The following is a 17,456-nucleotide window of genomic DNA, read 5'->3' as shown; positions in this document are numbered from 1 at the left end:
ACTAATGACACTAATGCACTTTTGGTCAGCTGTACAAATTAATACATTTCATTAAGGGCATATTATTGGTTTCCACCACAATTTTATAACATTCATATGAGCTGCCAATGGACTATTTCAAACTGATAATATCACCAGTAGAACTTGGGTGAATGTAAAACACAGCTTGTATCATATGAAGAAATCCTAAACAGTTTCATGGTGTTTACCCTATGTTTCAGATGATGATCAGGAGTATTTCCGATGTAGAAATGTGTTGCGCATTACATAAAATGCTAAGATTGTAAATGTTTTCTTCAATTTATTTAAAAAAATATTTCTACAGGTAAAACAGTCGGATAAGGGGGCACCCCGATTTGAACTAGGGACCTCTTCATCTGCAGTCAAATGCTCTACCACTGAGCTATACCCCCAGTACTGAAATGTTCTCCTTTATTAATTCTGTAACATGTACAAAGTGCAAGTAACATGCAATCACCATCAAAGCAATGCATTTTCAGCCACCAAACCCTCCTTATAAGTATATGGGGTGTAAAGGATGTCCTTTATCTGCCTTGGTAAAATACAGTGAGGTTTCCATTGCAAGAATTCATACATTTCGTATCACATGTAGATCTTGGAACATGGAAAAAAAATCTTTTGTCAAATGCACACATTCTGCAAAATGTAACTGCTTCTCTAGTGCAGTTTGTTGATTTTGTGCTAAGAGCATAGTTAAACCCAATTGTTCATTGTTTTGTATATGAAATGATGATATATCCTATTGTTTCTCAAAAAGTGCATCGGGTTGAAAAACATTTTAACAGGATCTATTGAAGAGGGTATATGGTTATGAAACAGGGACTTCTTGAACTGCACTCCTACACTCTACCACTGAGTTAAACCCTTGAATGCTGAAAACTGCCCTTTTTAAAAAAGGTGATAGAGTGGGTGACTGTATGGAACTTGTAGAACTAATGACACTAATGCACTTCTGGTCAGCTGTACAAATTAATACATGTCATTAAGGGCATATTATCGGTTTCCACCACAGTTTTATAACATTCATATGAGCTTCCAATGGACTATTTCAAACTGATAATATCACCAGTAGAACCTGGGTGAATGTAAAACACAGCTTGTATCATACGAAGAAATCCTAAACAGTTGCATGTTGTTTACCCTATGATTCGGATGATGATCAGGAGTATTTCAAATGTAGAAATGTGTTGCTCATTACATAAAATGCTAAGATTGTAAATGTTTTCTTCAATTTATTTCTACAGGTAAAACAATTGGACAAGGGGGCACCCAGATTTGAACTAGGGACCTCTTGATCTGCAGTCAAATGCTCTACCACTGAGCTATAGCCCCAGTTCTGAAATATTCACCTTTATTTATTCAGTAATATGTACAAAGTGGAAGCAACATGCTATCACCATCAAAGCAATGCATTTTCAGCCACCAAACCCTCCTTATAAGTTTAAGGGGTACAAAAGATGTCCTTTATCTGCCTTGGTAAAATACAGTGAGGTTTCCATTGCAAGAATTCATTGATTTCGTATCACATGTAGATCTTGGAACATGGAAAAAAAACTTTTGTCAAATGCACAAATTCTGCAAAACGTAACTGCTTCTCTACTGCAGTTTGTTGATTTTGTGCTAAGAGCATAGTTAAACGCAATTGTTCATTGTTTTGTATATGAAATGATGATATATCTTATTGTTTCTTAGAGTGCATTGGGTTGAAAAACATTTTAACAGGATCTATTGAAGAGGGTATATGGTTATGAAACCGGGACTTCTTGAACTGCACTCCTACGCTCTACCACTGAGTTAAACCCTTGAATGCTGAAAACTGCCCTTTTTTTAAAAAGGTGATAGAGTGGGTGACTGTATGGAACTTGTAGAACTAATGACATCAGTGTACTTCTGGTCAGCTGTACAAATGAATACATTTCATTAAGGGAATATTATTGGTTTCCACCACAGTTTTATAACATTCATATGAGCTTCCAATTGACTATTTCAAACTGATAATATCACCAGTAGAACTTGGGTGAATGTAAAACACAGCTTGTATCATACGAAGAAATCCTAAACAGTTTCATGATGTTTACCCTATGTTTCTGGAGATGATCAGGAGTCTTTCAAATGTAGAAATGTGTTGCTCATTACATAAAATGCTAAGATTGTAAAGGTTTTCTTCAATTTATTTCTACAGGTAAAACAGTTGGAGAAGGGGGCACCCAGATTTGAACTAGGGACCTCTTGATCTGCCGTAAAATGCTCTACCACTGAGCTATACCCCCCTTTTTGAAATGTTCACCTTTATTTATTCAGTAATATGTACAAAGTGGAAGCAACATGCAATCACCATCAAAGCAATGCAATTTCAGCCACCAAACCCTCCTTATAAGTATAAGGGGTACAAAAGATGTCCTTTATCTGCCTTGGTAAAATACAGTGAGGTTTCTATTGCAAGAATTCATACATTTCGTATCACATGTAGATCTTGGAACATGAAAAAAAAACTTTTGTCAAATGCACAAATTCTGCAAAACGTAACTGCTTCTCTACTGCAGTTTGTTGATTTTGTGCTAAGAGCATAGTTAAACCCAATTGTTCATTGTTTTGTATATGAAATGATGATATATCTTATTGTTGCTTACACAAAGTGCAAGCAACATGCAATCACCATCAATGCATTGCAAATTCAGCCACCAAACCCTCCTTATAAGTATAAGGGGTACAAAAGATGTCCTTTATCTGCCTTGGTAAAATACAGTGAGGTTTCCATTGCAAGAATTCATACATTTCGTATCACCTGTAGATCTTGGAACATGAAAAAAAACTTTTGTCAAATGCACAAATTCTGGAAAACGTAACTGCTTCTCTACTGCAGTTTGTTGATTTTGTGCTAAGAGCATAGTTAAACCCAATTGTTCATTGTTTTGTATATGAAATCATGATATATCTTATTGTTTCTTACAGTGCATTGGGTTGAAAAACATTTTAACAGGATCTATTGAAGAGGGTATATGGTTATGAAACAGGGACTTCTTGAACTGCACTCCTACGCTCTACCACTGAGTTTAACTCTCTAATGCTGAAAACTGCCCTTTTATTTTAAAAAGGTGATAGAGTGGGTGACTGTATGGAACTTGTAGAACTAATGACATCAGTGCACTTCTGGTCAGCTGTACAAATGAATACATTTCATTAAGGGAATATTATTGGTTTCCACCACAGTTTTATAACATTCATATGGGCTTCCAATGGACTATTTCAAACTGATAATATCACCAGTAGAACTTGGGTGAATGTAAAACACAGCTTGTATCATACGAAGAAATCCTAAACAGTTTCATGGTGTTTACCCTATGTTTCAGGAGATGATCAGGAGTCTTTCAAATGTAGAAATGTGTTGCTCATTACATAAAATGCTAAGATTGTAAAGGTTTTCTTCAATTTATTTCTACAGGTAAAACAGTTGGAGAAGGGGGCACCCAGATTTGAACTAGGGACCTCTTGATCTGCAGTAAAATGCTCTACCACTGAGCTGTACCCCCCTTTTTGAAATGTTCACCTTTATTTATTCAGTAATATGTACAAAGTGGAAGCAACATGCAATCACCATCAAAGCAATGCAATTTCAGCCACCAAACCCTCCTTATAAGAATAAGGGGTAGAAAAAATGTCCTTTATCTGCCTTGGTAAAATACAGTGAGGTTTCCATTGCAAGAATTCATACATTTTGTATCACATGTAGATCTGGGAACATTGAAAAAAAATCTTTTGTCAAAAGCACAAATTCTGCAAAACGTAACTGCTTCTCTACTGCAGTTTGTTGATTTTGTGCTAAGAGCTTAGTTAAACCCAATTGTTCATTGTTTTGTATATGAAATGATGATATATCTTATTGTTTCTTACAGTGCATTGGGTTGAAAAAGATTTTAACAGGATCTATTGAAGAGGGTATATGGTTATGAAACAGGGACTTCTTGAACTGCACTCCTACGCTCTACCACTGAGTTAAATTCTTGAATGCTGAAAACTGCCCTTTTTTAAAAAGGTGATAGAGTGGGTGACTGTATGGAACTTGTAGAACTAATGACATCAGTGCACTTCTGGTCAGCTGTACAAATCAATGCATTTCATTAAGGGCATATTATTGGTTTCCACCACAGTTTTATAACATTCATAAGAGCTTCCAATGGACTATTTCAAACTGATAATATCACCAGTAGAACTTGGGTGAATGTAAAACCCAGCTTGGATCATATGAAGAAATCCTAAACAGCTTAATGGTGTTTACCCTATGTTTCAGGAGATGATCAGGAGTCTTTAAAATGTAGAAATGTGTTGCTCTTTACATAAAATGCTAAGATTGTAAAGGTTTTCTTCAATTTATTTCTACAGGTAAAACAGTTGGAGAAGGGGGCACCCAGATTTGAACTAGAGACCTCTTGATCTGTAGTCAAACTCTTTACCACTGAGCTATACCCGCTTTCTGAAATGTTCACCTTTATTTATTCAGTAATATGTACAAAGTGGAAGCAACATGCAATCACCATCAAAGCAATGCAAATTCAGCCACCAAACCCTCCTTATAAGTATAAGGGGTACAAAAGATGTCCTTTATCTGCCTTGGTAAAATACAGTGAGGTTTCCATTGCAAGAATTCATACATTTCGTATCACATGTAGATCTTGGAACATGAAAAAGAAACTTTTGTCAAATGCACAAATTCTGCAAAAAGGAACTGCTTCTCTACTGCAGTTTGTTGATTTTGTGCTAAGCGCATAGTTAAACCCAATTGTTCATTGTTTTGTACATGAAATGATGATATATCTTATTGTTTCTTACAGTGCATTGGGTTGAAAAACATTTTAACAGGATCTATTGAAGAGGGTATATAGTTATGAAACAGGGACTTCTTGAACTGCACTCCTACACTCTACCACTGAGTTAAACCCTTGAATGCTGAAAACTGCCCTTTTTAAAAAAGGTGATAGAGTGGGTGACTGTATGGAACTTGTAGAACTAATGACATCAGTGTACTTCTGGTCAGCTGTACAAATGAATACATTTCATTAAGGGAATATTATTGGTTTCCACCAGAGTTTTATAACATTCATATGAGCTTCGAATGGACTATTTCAAACTGATAATATCACCAGTAGAACTTGGGTGAATGTAAAACACAGCTTGTATCATATGAAGAAATCCTAAACAGTTTCATGGTGTTTACCCTATGTTTCAGGAGATGATCAGGAGTCTTTCAAATGTAGAAATGTGTTGCTCATTACATAAAATGCTAAGATTGTAAATGTGTTCTGCAATTTATTTCTACAGGTAAAACAGTTAGACAAGAGGGCACCCAGAATTGAACTAGGGACCTCTTGATCTGCAGTCAAATGCTCTACCACTGAGCTATACCCCCAGTTCTGAAATGTTTTCCTTTATTAATTCTGTAATATGTACAAAGTGCAAACAACATGCAATCACCATCAAAGCAATGCATTTTCAGCCACCAAACCCTCCTTATAAGTATATGGGGTGTGAAGGATGTCCTTTATGTGCCTTGGTAAAATACAGTGAGGTTTCCATTGCAAGAATTCATACATTTCGTATCACATGTAGATCTTGGAAGATGAAAAAAAAACTTTTGTCAAATGCACAAATTCTGCAAAACGTAACTGCTTCTCTACTGCAGTTTGTTGATTTTGTGCTAAGAGCATAGTTAAAGCCACTTGTTCATTGTTTTGTATATGAAATGATGATATATCTTATTGTTTCTTACAGTGCATTGGGTTGAAAAACATTTTAACAGGATCTATTGAAGAGGGTATATGGTTATGAAACAGGGACTTCTTGAACTGCACTCCTACGCTCTACCACTGAGTTAAACCCTTGAATGCTGAAAACTGCCCTTTTTTTTAAAAAGGTGATAGAGTGGGTGACTGTATGGAACTTGTAGAACTAATGACATCAGTGTACTTCTGGTCAGCTTTTCAAATGAATACATTTCATTAAGGGAATATTATTGGTTTCCACCACAGTTTTATAACATTCATATGAGCTTCCAATGGACTATTTCAAACTGATAATATCACCAGTAGAACTTGGGTGAATGTAAAACACATCTTGTATCATACGAAGAAATCCTAAACAGTTTCATGGTGTTTACCCTATGTTTCAGGAGATGATCAGGAGTCTTTCAAATGTAGAAATGTGTTGCTCATTACATAAAATGCTAAGATTGTAAAGATTTTCTTCAATTTATTTCTACAGGTAAAACAGTTGGAGAAGAGGGCACCCAGATTTGAACTAGGGACCTCTTCATCTGCAGTCAAATGCTCTATCAGTGAGCTATACCCCCCTTTTTGAAATGTTTACCTTTATTTATTCAGTAATATGTACAAAGTGGAAGCAACATGCAATCACCATGAAAGCAATGCAATTTCAGCCACCAAACCCTCTTTATAAGTATAAGGGGTACAAAAGATGTCCTTTATCTGCCTTGGTAAAATACAGTGAGGTTTCCATTGCAAGAATTCATACATTTCGTATCACATGTAGATCTTGGAACATAAAAAAAAAACTTTTGTCAAATGCACAAATTCTGCAAAACGTAACTGCTTCTCTACTGCAGTTTGTTGATTTTGTGCTAAGAGCATAGTTAAACCCAATTGTTCATTGTTTTGTATATGAAATGATGATATATTTTATTGTTTCTTACAGTGCATTGGGTTGAAAAACATGTTAACAGGATCTATTGAAGAGGGTATATGGTTATGAAACAGGGACTTCTTGAACTGCACTCCTACGCTCTACCACTGAGTTAAACCCTTGAATGCTGAAAACTGCCCTTTTTTAAAAAGGTGATAGAGTGGGTGACTGTATGGAACTTGTAGAACTAATGACATCAGTGCACTTCTGGTCAGCTGTACAAATTAATACATTTCATTAAGGGCATATTATTGGTTTCCACCACAGATTTATAACATTCATGTGAGCTTCCAATGGACTATTTCAAACTGATAATATCACCAGTAGAACTTGGGTGAATGTAAAACACAGCTTGTATCATATGAATAAATCCTAAACAGCTTAGTGGTGTTTACCCTATGTTTCAGGAGATGATCAGGAGCATTTCAAATGTAGAAATGTGTTGCTCATTACATAAAATGCTAAGATTGTAAATGTTTTCTTCAATTTATTTCTACAGATAAAACAGTTGGACAAGGGGGCACCGAGATTTGATCTACGGACCTCTTGATCTACAGTCAAATGCTCTACAACTGAGCTATACCCCCTTTCTGATATGTTCACCTTTATTTATTCAGTAATATGTACAAAGTGGAAGCAACATGCAATCACCATCAAAGCAATGCAATTTCAGCCACCAAACCCTCCTTATAAGAATAAGGGGTAGAAAAGATGTCCTTTATCTGCCTTGCTAAAATACAGTGAGGTTTCCATTGCAAGAATTCATACATTTCGTATCACATGTAGATCTTGGAACATGAAAAAAAACTTTTGTCAAATGCACAAATTCTGCAAAACGTAACTGCTTCTCTACTGCAGTTTGTTGATTTTGTGCTAAGAGCATGGTTAAACCCAATTGTTCATTGTTTTGTATATGAAATGATGATATATCTTATTGTTTCTTACAGTGCATTGGGTTGAAAAACATTTTAACAGGATCTATTGAAGAGGGTATATGGTTATGAACAGGGACTTCTTGAACTGCACTCCTACGCTCTACCACTGAGTTAAACCCTTGAATGCTGAAAACTGCCCTTTTTTTAAAAAGGTGATAGAGTGGGTGACTGTATGGAACTTGTAGAACTAATGACATCAGTGTACTTCTGGTCAGCTTTACAAATGAATACATTTCATTAAAGGAATATTATTGGTTTCCACCACAGTTTTATAACATTCATAAGAGCTTCCAATGGACTATTTCAAACTGATAATAGCACCAGTAGAACTTGGGTGAATGTAAAACCCAGCTTGGATCATATGAAGAAATCCTAAACAGCTTAATGGTGTTTACCCTATGTTTCAGGAGATGATCAGGAGTCTTTAAAATGTAGAAATGTGTTGCTCTTACATAAAATGCTAAGATTGTAAAGGTTTTCTTCAATTTATTTCTACAGGTAAAACAGTTGGAGAAGGGGGCACCCAGATTTGAACTAGAGACCTCTTGATCTGTAGTCAAACTCTCTACCACTGAGCTATACCCCCTTTCTGAAATGTTCACCTTTATTTATTCAGTAATATGTACAAAGTGGAAGCAACATGCAATCACCATCAAAGCAATGCAAATTCAGCCACCAAACCCTCCTTATAAGTATAAGGGGTACAAAAGATGTCCTTTATCTGCCTTGGTAAAATACAGTGAGGTTTCCATTGCAAGAATTCATACATTTCGTATCACATGTAGATCTTGGAACATGAAAAAGAAACTTTTGTCAAATGCACAAATTCTGCAAAAAGGAACTGCTTCTCTACTGCAGTTTGTTGATTTTGTGCTAAGCGCATAGTTAAACCCAATTGTTCATTGTTTTGTATATGAAATGATGATATATCTTATTGTTTCTTACAGTGCATTGGGTTGAAAAACATTTTAACAGGATCTATTGAAGAGGGTATATAGTTATGAAACAGGGACTTCTTGAACTGCACTCCTACACTCTACCACTGAGTTAAACCCTTGAATGCTGAAAACTGCCCTTTTTAAAAAAGGTGATAGAGTGGGTGACTGTATGGAACTTGTAGAACTAATGACATCAGTGTACTTCTGGTCAGCTGTACAAATGAATACATTTCATTAAGGGAATATTATTGGTTTCCACCAGAGTTTTATAACATTCATATGAGCTTCGAATGGACTATTTCAAACCGATAATATCACCAGTAGAACTTGGGTGAATGTAAAACAAAGCTTGTATCATATGAAGAAATCCTAAACAGTTTCATGGTGTTTACCCTATGTTTCAGGAGATGATCAGGAGTCTTTCAAATGTAGAAATGTGTTGCTCATTACATAAAATGCTAAGATTGTAAATGTGTTCTGCAATTTATTTCTACAGGTAAAACAGTTGGACAAGGGGGCACCCAGATTTGAACTAGGGACCTCTTGATCTGCAGTCAAATGCTCTACCACTGAGCTATACCCCCAGTTCTGAAATGTTTTCCTTTATTAATTCTGTAATATGTACAAAGTGCAAACAACATGCAATCACCATCAAAGCAATGCATTTTCAGCCACCAAACCCTCCTTATAAGTATATGGGGTGTGAAGGATGTCCTTTATGTGCCTTGGTAAAATACAGTGAGGTTTCCATTGCAAGAATTCATACATTTCGTATCACATGTAGATCGTGGAAGATGAAAAAAAAACTTTTGTCAAATGCACAAATTCTGCAAAACGTAACTGCTTCTCTACTGCAGTTTGTTGATTTTGTGCTAAGAGCATAGTTAAACCTCCTTGTTCATTGTTTTGTATATGAAATGATGATATATCTTATTGTTTCTTACAGTGCATTGGGTTGAAAAACATTTTAACAGGATCTATTGAAGAGGGTATATGGTTATGAAACGGGGACTTCTTGAACTGCACTCCTACGCTCTACCACTGAGTTAAACCCTTGAATGCTGAAAACTGCCCTTTTTTTTAAAAAGGTGATAGAGTGGGTGACTGTATGGAACTTGTAGAACTAATGACATCAGTGTACTTCTGGTCAGCTGTACAAATGAATACATTTCATTAAGGGAATATTATTGGTTTCCACCAGAGTTTTATAACATTCATATGAGCTTCGAATGGACTATTTCAAACTGATAATATCACCAGTAGAACTTGGGTGAATGTAAAACACAGCTTGTATCATATGAATAAATCCTAAACAGCTTAGTGGTGTTTACCCTATGTTTCAGGAGATGATCAGGAGTATTTCAAATGTAGAAATGTGTTGCTCATTACATAAAATGCTAAGATTGTAAATGTTTTCTTCAATTTATTTCTACAGATAAAACAGTTGGACAAGGGGGCACCGAGATTTGATCTACGGACCTCTTGATCTTCAGTCAAATGCTCTACAACTGAGCTATACCCCCTTTCTGATATGTTCACCTTTATTTATTCAGTAATATGTACAAAGTGGAAGCAACATGCAATCACCATCAAAGCAATGCAATTTCAGCCACCAAACCCTCCTTATAAGAATAAGGGGTAGAAAAGATGTCCTTTATCTGCCTTGCTAAAATACAGTGAGGTTTCCATTGCAAGAATTCATACATTTCGTATCACATGTAGATCTTGGAACATGAAAAAAAACTTTTGTCAAATGCACAAATTCTGCAAAACGTAACTGCTTCTCTACTGCAGTTTGTTGATTTTGTGCTAACAGCATAGTTAAACCCAATTGTTCATTGTTTTGTATATGAAATGATGATATATCTAATTGTTTCTTACAGTGTATTGGGTTGAAAAACATTTTAACAGGATCTATTGACGAGGGTATATGGTTATGAAACAGGGACTTCTTGAACTGCACTCCTACGCTCTACCACTGAGTTAAACCCTTGAATGCTGAAAACTGCCCTTTTTTAAAAAGGTGATAGAGTGGGTGACTGTATGGAACTTGTAGAACTAATGACATCAGTGCACTTCTGGTCAGCTGTACAAATTAATACATTTCATTAAGGTCATATTATTGGTTCCAATGCACTATTTCAAACTGATAATATCACCAGTAGAACTTGGGTGAATGTAATACACAGCTTGTATCATACAAAGAAATCCGAAACAGCTTAATGGTGTTTACCCTATGTTTCAGGAGATGATCAGGAGTATTTCAAATGTAGAAATGTGTTGCTCATTACATAAAATGCTAAGATTGTAAATGTTTTCTTCAATTTATTTAATTAAAAAAATATTTCTACAGGTACAACAGTTGGACAAGGGGGCACCCAGATTTGAACTCGGGACCTCTTAATCTGCAGTGAAATGCTCTACCACTGAGCTATACCCACATTTTTGAAATGTTCACCTTTATTTATTCAGTAATATGTACAAAGTGGAAGCAACACGCAATCACCATCAAAGCAATGCATTTTCAGCCACCAAACCCTCCTTATAAGTATAAGGGGTACAAAAGATGTCCTTTATCTGCCTTGGTAAAATACAGTGAGGTTTCCATTGCAAGAATTCATTGATTTAGTATCACATGTAGATCTTGGAACATGGAAAAAAAACTTTTGTCAAATGCACAAATTCTGCAAAACGTAACTGCTTCTCTACTGCAGTTTGTTGATTTTGTGCTAAGAGCATAGTTAAACCCAATTGTTCATTGTTTTCTATGTAAAATTATGATATTTCTTATTGTTTCTTACAGTGCATTGGGTTGAAAAACATTTTAACATGATCTATTGAAGAGGGTATATGGTTATGAAGCAGGGACTTCTTGAACTGCACTCCTACGCTCTACCACTGAGTTAAACCCTTGAATGCTGAAAACTGCCCTTTTTTTAAAAGTGATAGAGTGGGTGACTGTATGGAACTTGTAGAACTAATGAGATCAGTGCACTTCTGGTCAGCTGTACAAATTAATACATTTCATTAAGGGCATATTATTGATTTCCACCACAGTTTTATAACATTCATATGAGCTTCCAATGGACTATTTCAAACTGATAATATCACCAGTAGAACTTGGGTGAATGTAATACACAACTTGTATCATACATAGAAATCCGAAACAGCTTAATGGTGTTTACCCTATGTTTCAGGAGATGATCAGGAGTATTTCAAAAGTAGAAATGTGTCGCTCATTACATAAAATGCTAAGATTGTAAATGTTTTCTTCAATTTATTTCTACATGTAAAACAGTTGGACAAGGGGGCACCCAGATTTAAACTAGGGACCTCTTGATCTGCAGTCAAATGCTCTACCACTGAGCTATACCCCCCTTTCTGAAATGTTCATCTTTATTTATTCAGTAATATGTACAAAGTGGAAGCAACATGCAATCACCATCAAAGCAATGCAATTTCAGCCACCAAACCCTCCTTATAAGTATAAGGGGTACAAAAGATGTCCTTTATCTGCCTTGGTAAAATACAGTGAGATTTCCATTGCAAGAATTCATACATTTCGTATCACATGTAGATCTTGGAACATGGAAAAAAAATCTTTTGTCAAATGCACACATTCTGCAAAATGTAACTGCTTCTCTACTGCAGTTTGTTGATTTTGTGCTAAGAGCATAGTTAAACCCAATTGTTCATTGTTTTGTATATGAAATGATGATATATCTTATTGTTTCTTACAGTGCATTGGGTTGAAAAACATTTTAACAGGATCTATTGAAGAGGGTATATGGTTATGAAACAGGGACTTCTTGAACTGCACACCTACGCTCTACCGCTGAGGTAAACCATTGAATTCTGAAAACTGCCCTTTTTTAAAAAGGTGATAGAGTGGGTCACTGTATGGAGCTTGTAGAACTAATGACATCAGTGCACTTCTGGTCAGCTGTACAAATTAATACATTTCATTAAGGGCATATTATCGGTTTCCACCACAGTTTTATAACATTCATATGAGCTTCCAATGGACTATTTCAAACTGATAATATCACCAGTAGAACTTGGGTGAATGTAAAACACAGCTTGTATCATATGAAGAAATCCTAAACAGTTTCATGGTGTTTACCCTATGTTTCAGGAGATGATCAGGAGTATTTCCAATGTGGAAATGTGTTGCTCATTACATAAAATGCTAAGATAGTAAATGTTTTCTTCAATTTATTTCTACAGGTAAAACATTTGGACAAGGGGGCACCCAGATTTGAACTAGGAACCTCTTGATCTGCAGTCCAATTCTCTACCACTGAGCTATACCCCCAATTCTCAAACATTCTCCTTTATCAATTCAGTAATATGTACAAAGTGCAAGCAACATGCAATCACCATCAAAGCAATGCAAATTCAGCCACCAAACCCTCCTTATAAGTATAAGGGGTACAAAAGATGTCCTTTATCTGCCTTGGTAAAATACAGTGAGGTTTCCATTTGACTCATCTGCATTCAAATGCTCTACCACTGAGCTAAACCCCCCTTTCTGAAATGTTCACCTTTATTTATTCAGTAATATGTACAAAGTGGAAGCAACATGCAATCACCATCAAAGCAATGCAATTTCAGCCACCAAACCCTCCTTATAAGTATAAGGGGTACAAAAGATGTCCTTTATCTGCCTTGGTACAATACAGTGAGGTTTCCATTGCAAGAATTCATACATTTCGTATCACATGTAGATCTTGGAACATGAAAAAGAACTTTTGTCAAATGCAGAAAAATTGTGCAAAACGTAACTGCTTCTCTACTGCAGTTTGTTGATTTTGTGCTAAGAGCATAGTTAAACCCAATTGTTCATTGTTTTGTATATGAAATGATGATATATCTTATTGTTTCTTACAGTGCATTGGGTTGAAAAACATTTTAACAGGATCTATTGAAGAGGGTATATGGTTATGAAACAGGGACTTCTTGAACTGCACTCCTACGCTCTACCACTGAGTTAAACCCTTGAATGCTGAAAACTGCCCTTTTTAAAAAAGGTGATAGAGTGGGTGACTGTATGGAACTTGTAGAACTATTGACATCAGTGCACTTCTGGTCAGCTGTACAAATTAATACATTTCATTAAGGGCATATTATTGGTTTCCACCACAGTTTCATAACATTCATATGAGCTTCCAATGGACTATTTCAAACTGATAATATCACCAGTAGAACTTGGGTGAATGTAAAACACAGCTTGTATCATATGAAGAAATCCTAAACAGTTTCATGGTGTTTAACCTATGTTTCAGGAGATGATCAGGAGTATTTCCAATGTAGAAATGTGTTGCTCATTACATAAAATGCTAAGATTGTAAATGCTTTCTTCAATTTATTTAATTTAAAAAATATTTCTACAGGTAAAACAGTTGGACAAGGGGGCACCCAGATTTGAACTAGGGACCTCTTGATCTGCAGTCAAATTCTCTACCACTGAGCTATACCCACTGTTCTGAAACATTCTACTTTATCAATTCAGTAATATGTACAAAGTGCAAGCAACATGCAATCACCATCAAAGCAATGCAAATTCAGCCACCAAACCCTCCTTATAAGTATAAGGGGTACAAAAGATGTCCTTTATCTGCCTTGGTAAAATACAGTGAGGTTTCCATTGCAAGAATTCATACATTTCGTATCACATGTAGATCTTGGAACATGGAACAGAAACTTGTGTCAAACGCACAAATTCTGCAAAACGTAACTGCTTCTCTACTGCAGTTTGTTGATTTTGTGCTAAGAGCATAGTTAAACCCAATTGTTCATTGTTTTGTATATGAAATGATGATATATCTTATTGTTTCTTACAGTGCATTGGGTTCAAAAACATTTTAACAGGATCTATTGAAGAGGGTATATGGTTATGAAACAGGGACTTCTTGAACTGCACTCCTACGCTCTACCACTGAGTTAAACCCTTGAATGCTGAAAACTGCCCTTTTTTAAAAAGGTGATTGAGTGGGTGACTGTATGGAATTTGTAGAACTAATGACATCAGTGCACTTCTGGTCAGCTGTACAAATTAATACATTTCATTAAGGGCATATTTTTGGTTTCCACCACAGTTTTATATCATTCATATGAGCTTCCAATGGACTATTTCAAACTGATAATATCACAGTAGAACTTGGGTGAATGTAAAACACAGCTTGTATCATATGAAGAAATCATAAACAGCTTAATGGTGTTTACCCTATGTTTCAGGAGATGATCAGGAGTATTTCAAATGTAGAAATGTGTTAGTCATTACATAAAATGCTAAGATTGTAAATGTTTTCTTCAATTTATTTCTACAGGTAAAACAATTGGACAAGGGGGCACCCAGATTTGAACTAGGGACCTCTTGATCTGCAGTCAAATGCTCTACCACTGAGCTATAGCCCCAGTTCTGAAATATTCACCTTTATTTATTCAGTAATATGTACAAAGTGGAAGCAACATGCTATCACCATCAAAGCAATGCATTTTCAGCCACCAAACCCTCCTTATAAGTTTAAGGGGTACAAAAGATGTCCTTTATCTGCCTTGGTAAAATACAGTGAGGTTTCCATTGCAAGAATTCATTGATTTCGTATCACATGTAGATCTTGGAACATGGAAAAAAAACTTTTGTCAAATGCACAAATTCTGCAAAACGTAACTGCTTCTCTTCTGCAGTTTGTTGATTTTGTGCTAAGAGCATAGTTAAACCCAATTGTTCATTGTTTTGTATATGAAATGATGATATATCTTATTGTTTCTTACAGTGCATTGGGTTGAAAAACATTTTAACAGGATCTATTGAAGAGGGTATGTGGTTATGAAACAGGGACTTCTTGAACTACACTCCTACGCTCTACCACTGACATAAACCCTTGAATGTTGAAAACTGCCCTGTTTTAAAAAGTGATAGAGTGGCTGACTGTATGGAACTTGCAGAACTAATGACATCAGTGTACTTCTGGTCAGCTGCACAAATTAATACATTTCATTAAGGGCATATTATTGGTTCCAATGGACTATTTCAAACTGATAATATCACCAGTAGAACTTGGGCGAATGTAATACACAGCTTGTATCATACAAAGAAATCCGAAACAGCTTAATGGTGTTTACCCTATGTTTCAGGAGATGATCAGGAGTATTTCAAATGTAGAAATGTGTTGCTCATTACATAAAATGCTAAGATTGTAAATGTTTTCTTCAATTTATTTAATAAAAAAAATATTTCTACAGGTAAAACAGTTGGACAAGGGGGCACCCAGATTTGAACTAGGGACCTCTTAATCTGCAGTGAAATGCTCTACCACTGAGCCATACCACCATTTCTGAAATGTTCACCTTTATTTATTCAGTAATATGTACAAAGTGGAAGCAACATGCAATCACCATCAAAGCAATGCATTTTCAGCCACCAAACCCTCCTTATAAGTATAAGGGGTACAAAAGATGTCCTTTATATGCCTTGGTAAAATACAGTGAGGTTTCCATTGCAAGAATTCATGCATTTCGTATCACATGTAGATCTTGGAACATGTAAAAAAAACTTTTGTCAAATGCACAAATTCTGCAAAACGTAACTGCTTCTCTACTGCAGTTTGTTGATTTTGTGCTAAGAGCATAGTTAAACCCAATTGTTCATTGTTTTCCATAAAAAATTATGATTTATCTTATTGTTTCTTACAGTGCATTGGGTTGAAAAACATTTTAACAGGATCTATTGAAGAGGGTAAATGGTTATGAAACAGGGACTTCTTGGACTGCACTCCTACGCTCTACCACTGACATAAACCCTTGAATGCTGAAAACTGCCTTTTTTTAAAAAGTGATAGAGTGGGTGACTGAATGGAACTTGTAGAACTAATGACATCAGTGCACTTTTGGTCAGCTGTACAAACTAATACATTTCATTAAGGGCATATTATAAGTTTCCACCACAGTTTTATAACATTCATATGAGCTTCCAATGGACTATTTCAAACTGATAATATCGCCAGTAGAACTTGGGTGAATGTAATACACAACTTGTATCATAGAAAGAAATCCGAAACAGCTTAATGGTGTTTACCCTATGTTTCAGGAGATGATCAGGTGTATTTCAAATGTAGAAATGTGTTGCTCATTACATAAAATGCTAAGATTGTAAATGTTTTCTTCAATTTATTTAAAAAAATATTTTTACAGGTAAAAGAGCTAGACAAGGGGGCACCTAGATTTGACCTAGGGACCTCTTCTCTTGATATGAGGTCAAATGCTCTACCACTGAGTTATAGCCCCAGTTCTGAAATGTTCACCTTTATTTATTCAGTAATATGTACAAAGTGGAAGCAACATGCAATCACCATCAAAGCAATGCATTTTCAGCCACCAAACCCTCCTTATAAGTATAAGGGGTACAAAAGATGTCCTTTATCTGCCTTGGTAAAATACAGTGAGGTTTCCATTGCAAGTATTCATTGATTTCGTATCACATGTAGATCTTGGAACATGGAAAAAAAACTTTTGTCAAATGCACAAATTCTGCAAAACGTAACTGCTTCTCTACTGCAGTTTGTTGATTTTGTGCTAAGAGCATAGTTAAACCCAATTGTTCATTGTTTTCTATATGAAATGATGATATATCTTATTGTTTCTTACAGTGCATTGGGTTGAAAAAAAATTTAACATGATCTATTGAAGAGGGTATATGGTTATGAAACAGGGACTTCTTGAACTGCACTCCTACGCTCCACCACTGACATAAACCCTTGAATGCTGAAAACTGCCCTTTTTTAAAAAGTGATAGAGTGGGTGACTGAATGGAACTTGTAAAACTAATGACATCAGTGCACTTCTGGTCAGCTGTACAAATTAATAC

The 17,456-nt window shown here is 35.7% G+C and overlaps 6 non-coding genes across 6 annotated transcripts; all 6 read right to left on the bottom strand.

The window, feature by feature from the left end:
- Nucleotides 1–1,281: 1,281 nt before the first annotated feature.
- Nucleotides 1,282–1,353, bottom strand: TRNAC-GCA (transfer RNA cysteine (anticodon GCA)). The gene has a single exon. It is a non-coding gene; the product is annotated as a tRNA-Cys (tRNA).
- Nucleotides 1,354–5,353: 4,000 nt separating this feature from the next.
- Nucleotides 5,354–5,425, bottom strand: TRNAC-GCA (transfer RNA cysteine (anticodon GCA)). Its single transcript has one exon. It is a non-coding gene; the product is annotated as a tRNA-Cys (tRNA).
- A 2,738-nt stretch (nt 5,426–8,163) lies between these two features.
- TRNAC-ACA (transfer RNA cysteine (anticodon ACA)) lies at nt 8,164–8,235 on the bottom strand. Its single transcript has one exon. It is a non-coding gene; the product is annotated as a tRNA-Cys (tRNA).
- An 864-nt stretch (nt 8,236–9,099) lies between these two features.
- TRNAC-GCA (transfer RNA cysteine (anticodon GCA)) lies at nt 9,100–9,171 on the bottom strand. The gene has a single exon. It is a non-coding gene; the product is annotated as a tRNA-Cys (tRNA).
- A 2,721-nt stretch (nt 9,172–11,892) lies between these two features.
- TRNAC-GCA (transfer RNA cysteine (anticodon GCA)) lies at nt 11,893–11,964 on the bottom strand. The gene has a single exon. It is a non-coding gene; the product is annotated as a tRNA-Cys (tRNA).
- Nucleotides 11,965–14,932: 2,968 nt separating this feature from the next.
- Nucleotides 14,933–15,004, bottom strand: TRNAC-GCA (transfer RNA cysteine (anticodon GCA)). The gene has a single exon. It is a non-coding gene; the product is annotated as a tRNA-Cys (tRNA).
- Between the last annotated feature and the right edge of the window lie 2,452 nt (nt 15,005–17,456).

Source organism: Ambystoma mexicanum, chromosome 4q (assembly GCF_040938575.1).
Source record: "Ambystoma mexicanum isolate Mex_15411 chromosome 4q, UKY_AmexF1_1, whole genome shotgun sequence".
NCBI lineage: Eukaryota > Metazoa > Chordata > Amphibia > Caudata > Ambystomatidae > Ambystoma > Ambystoma mexicanum.
Note: the sequence above shows the minus strand (reverse complement) of the source record. Positions and strands in the feature narration are given on the sequence as shown.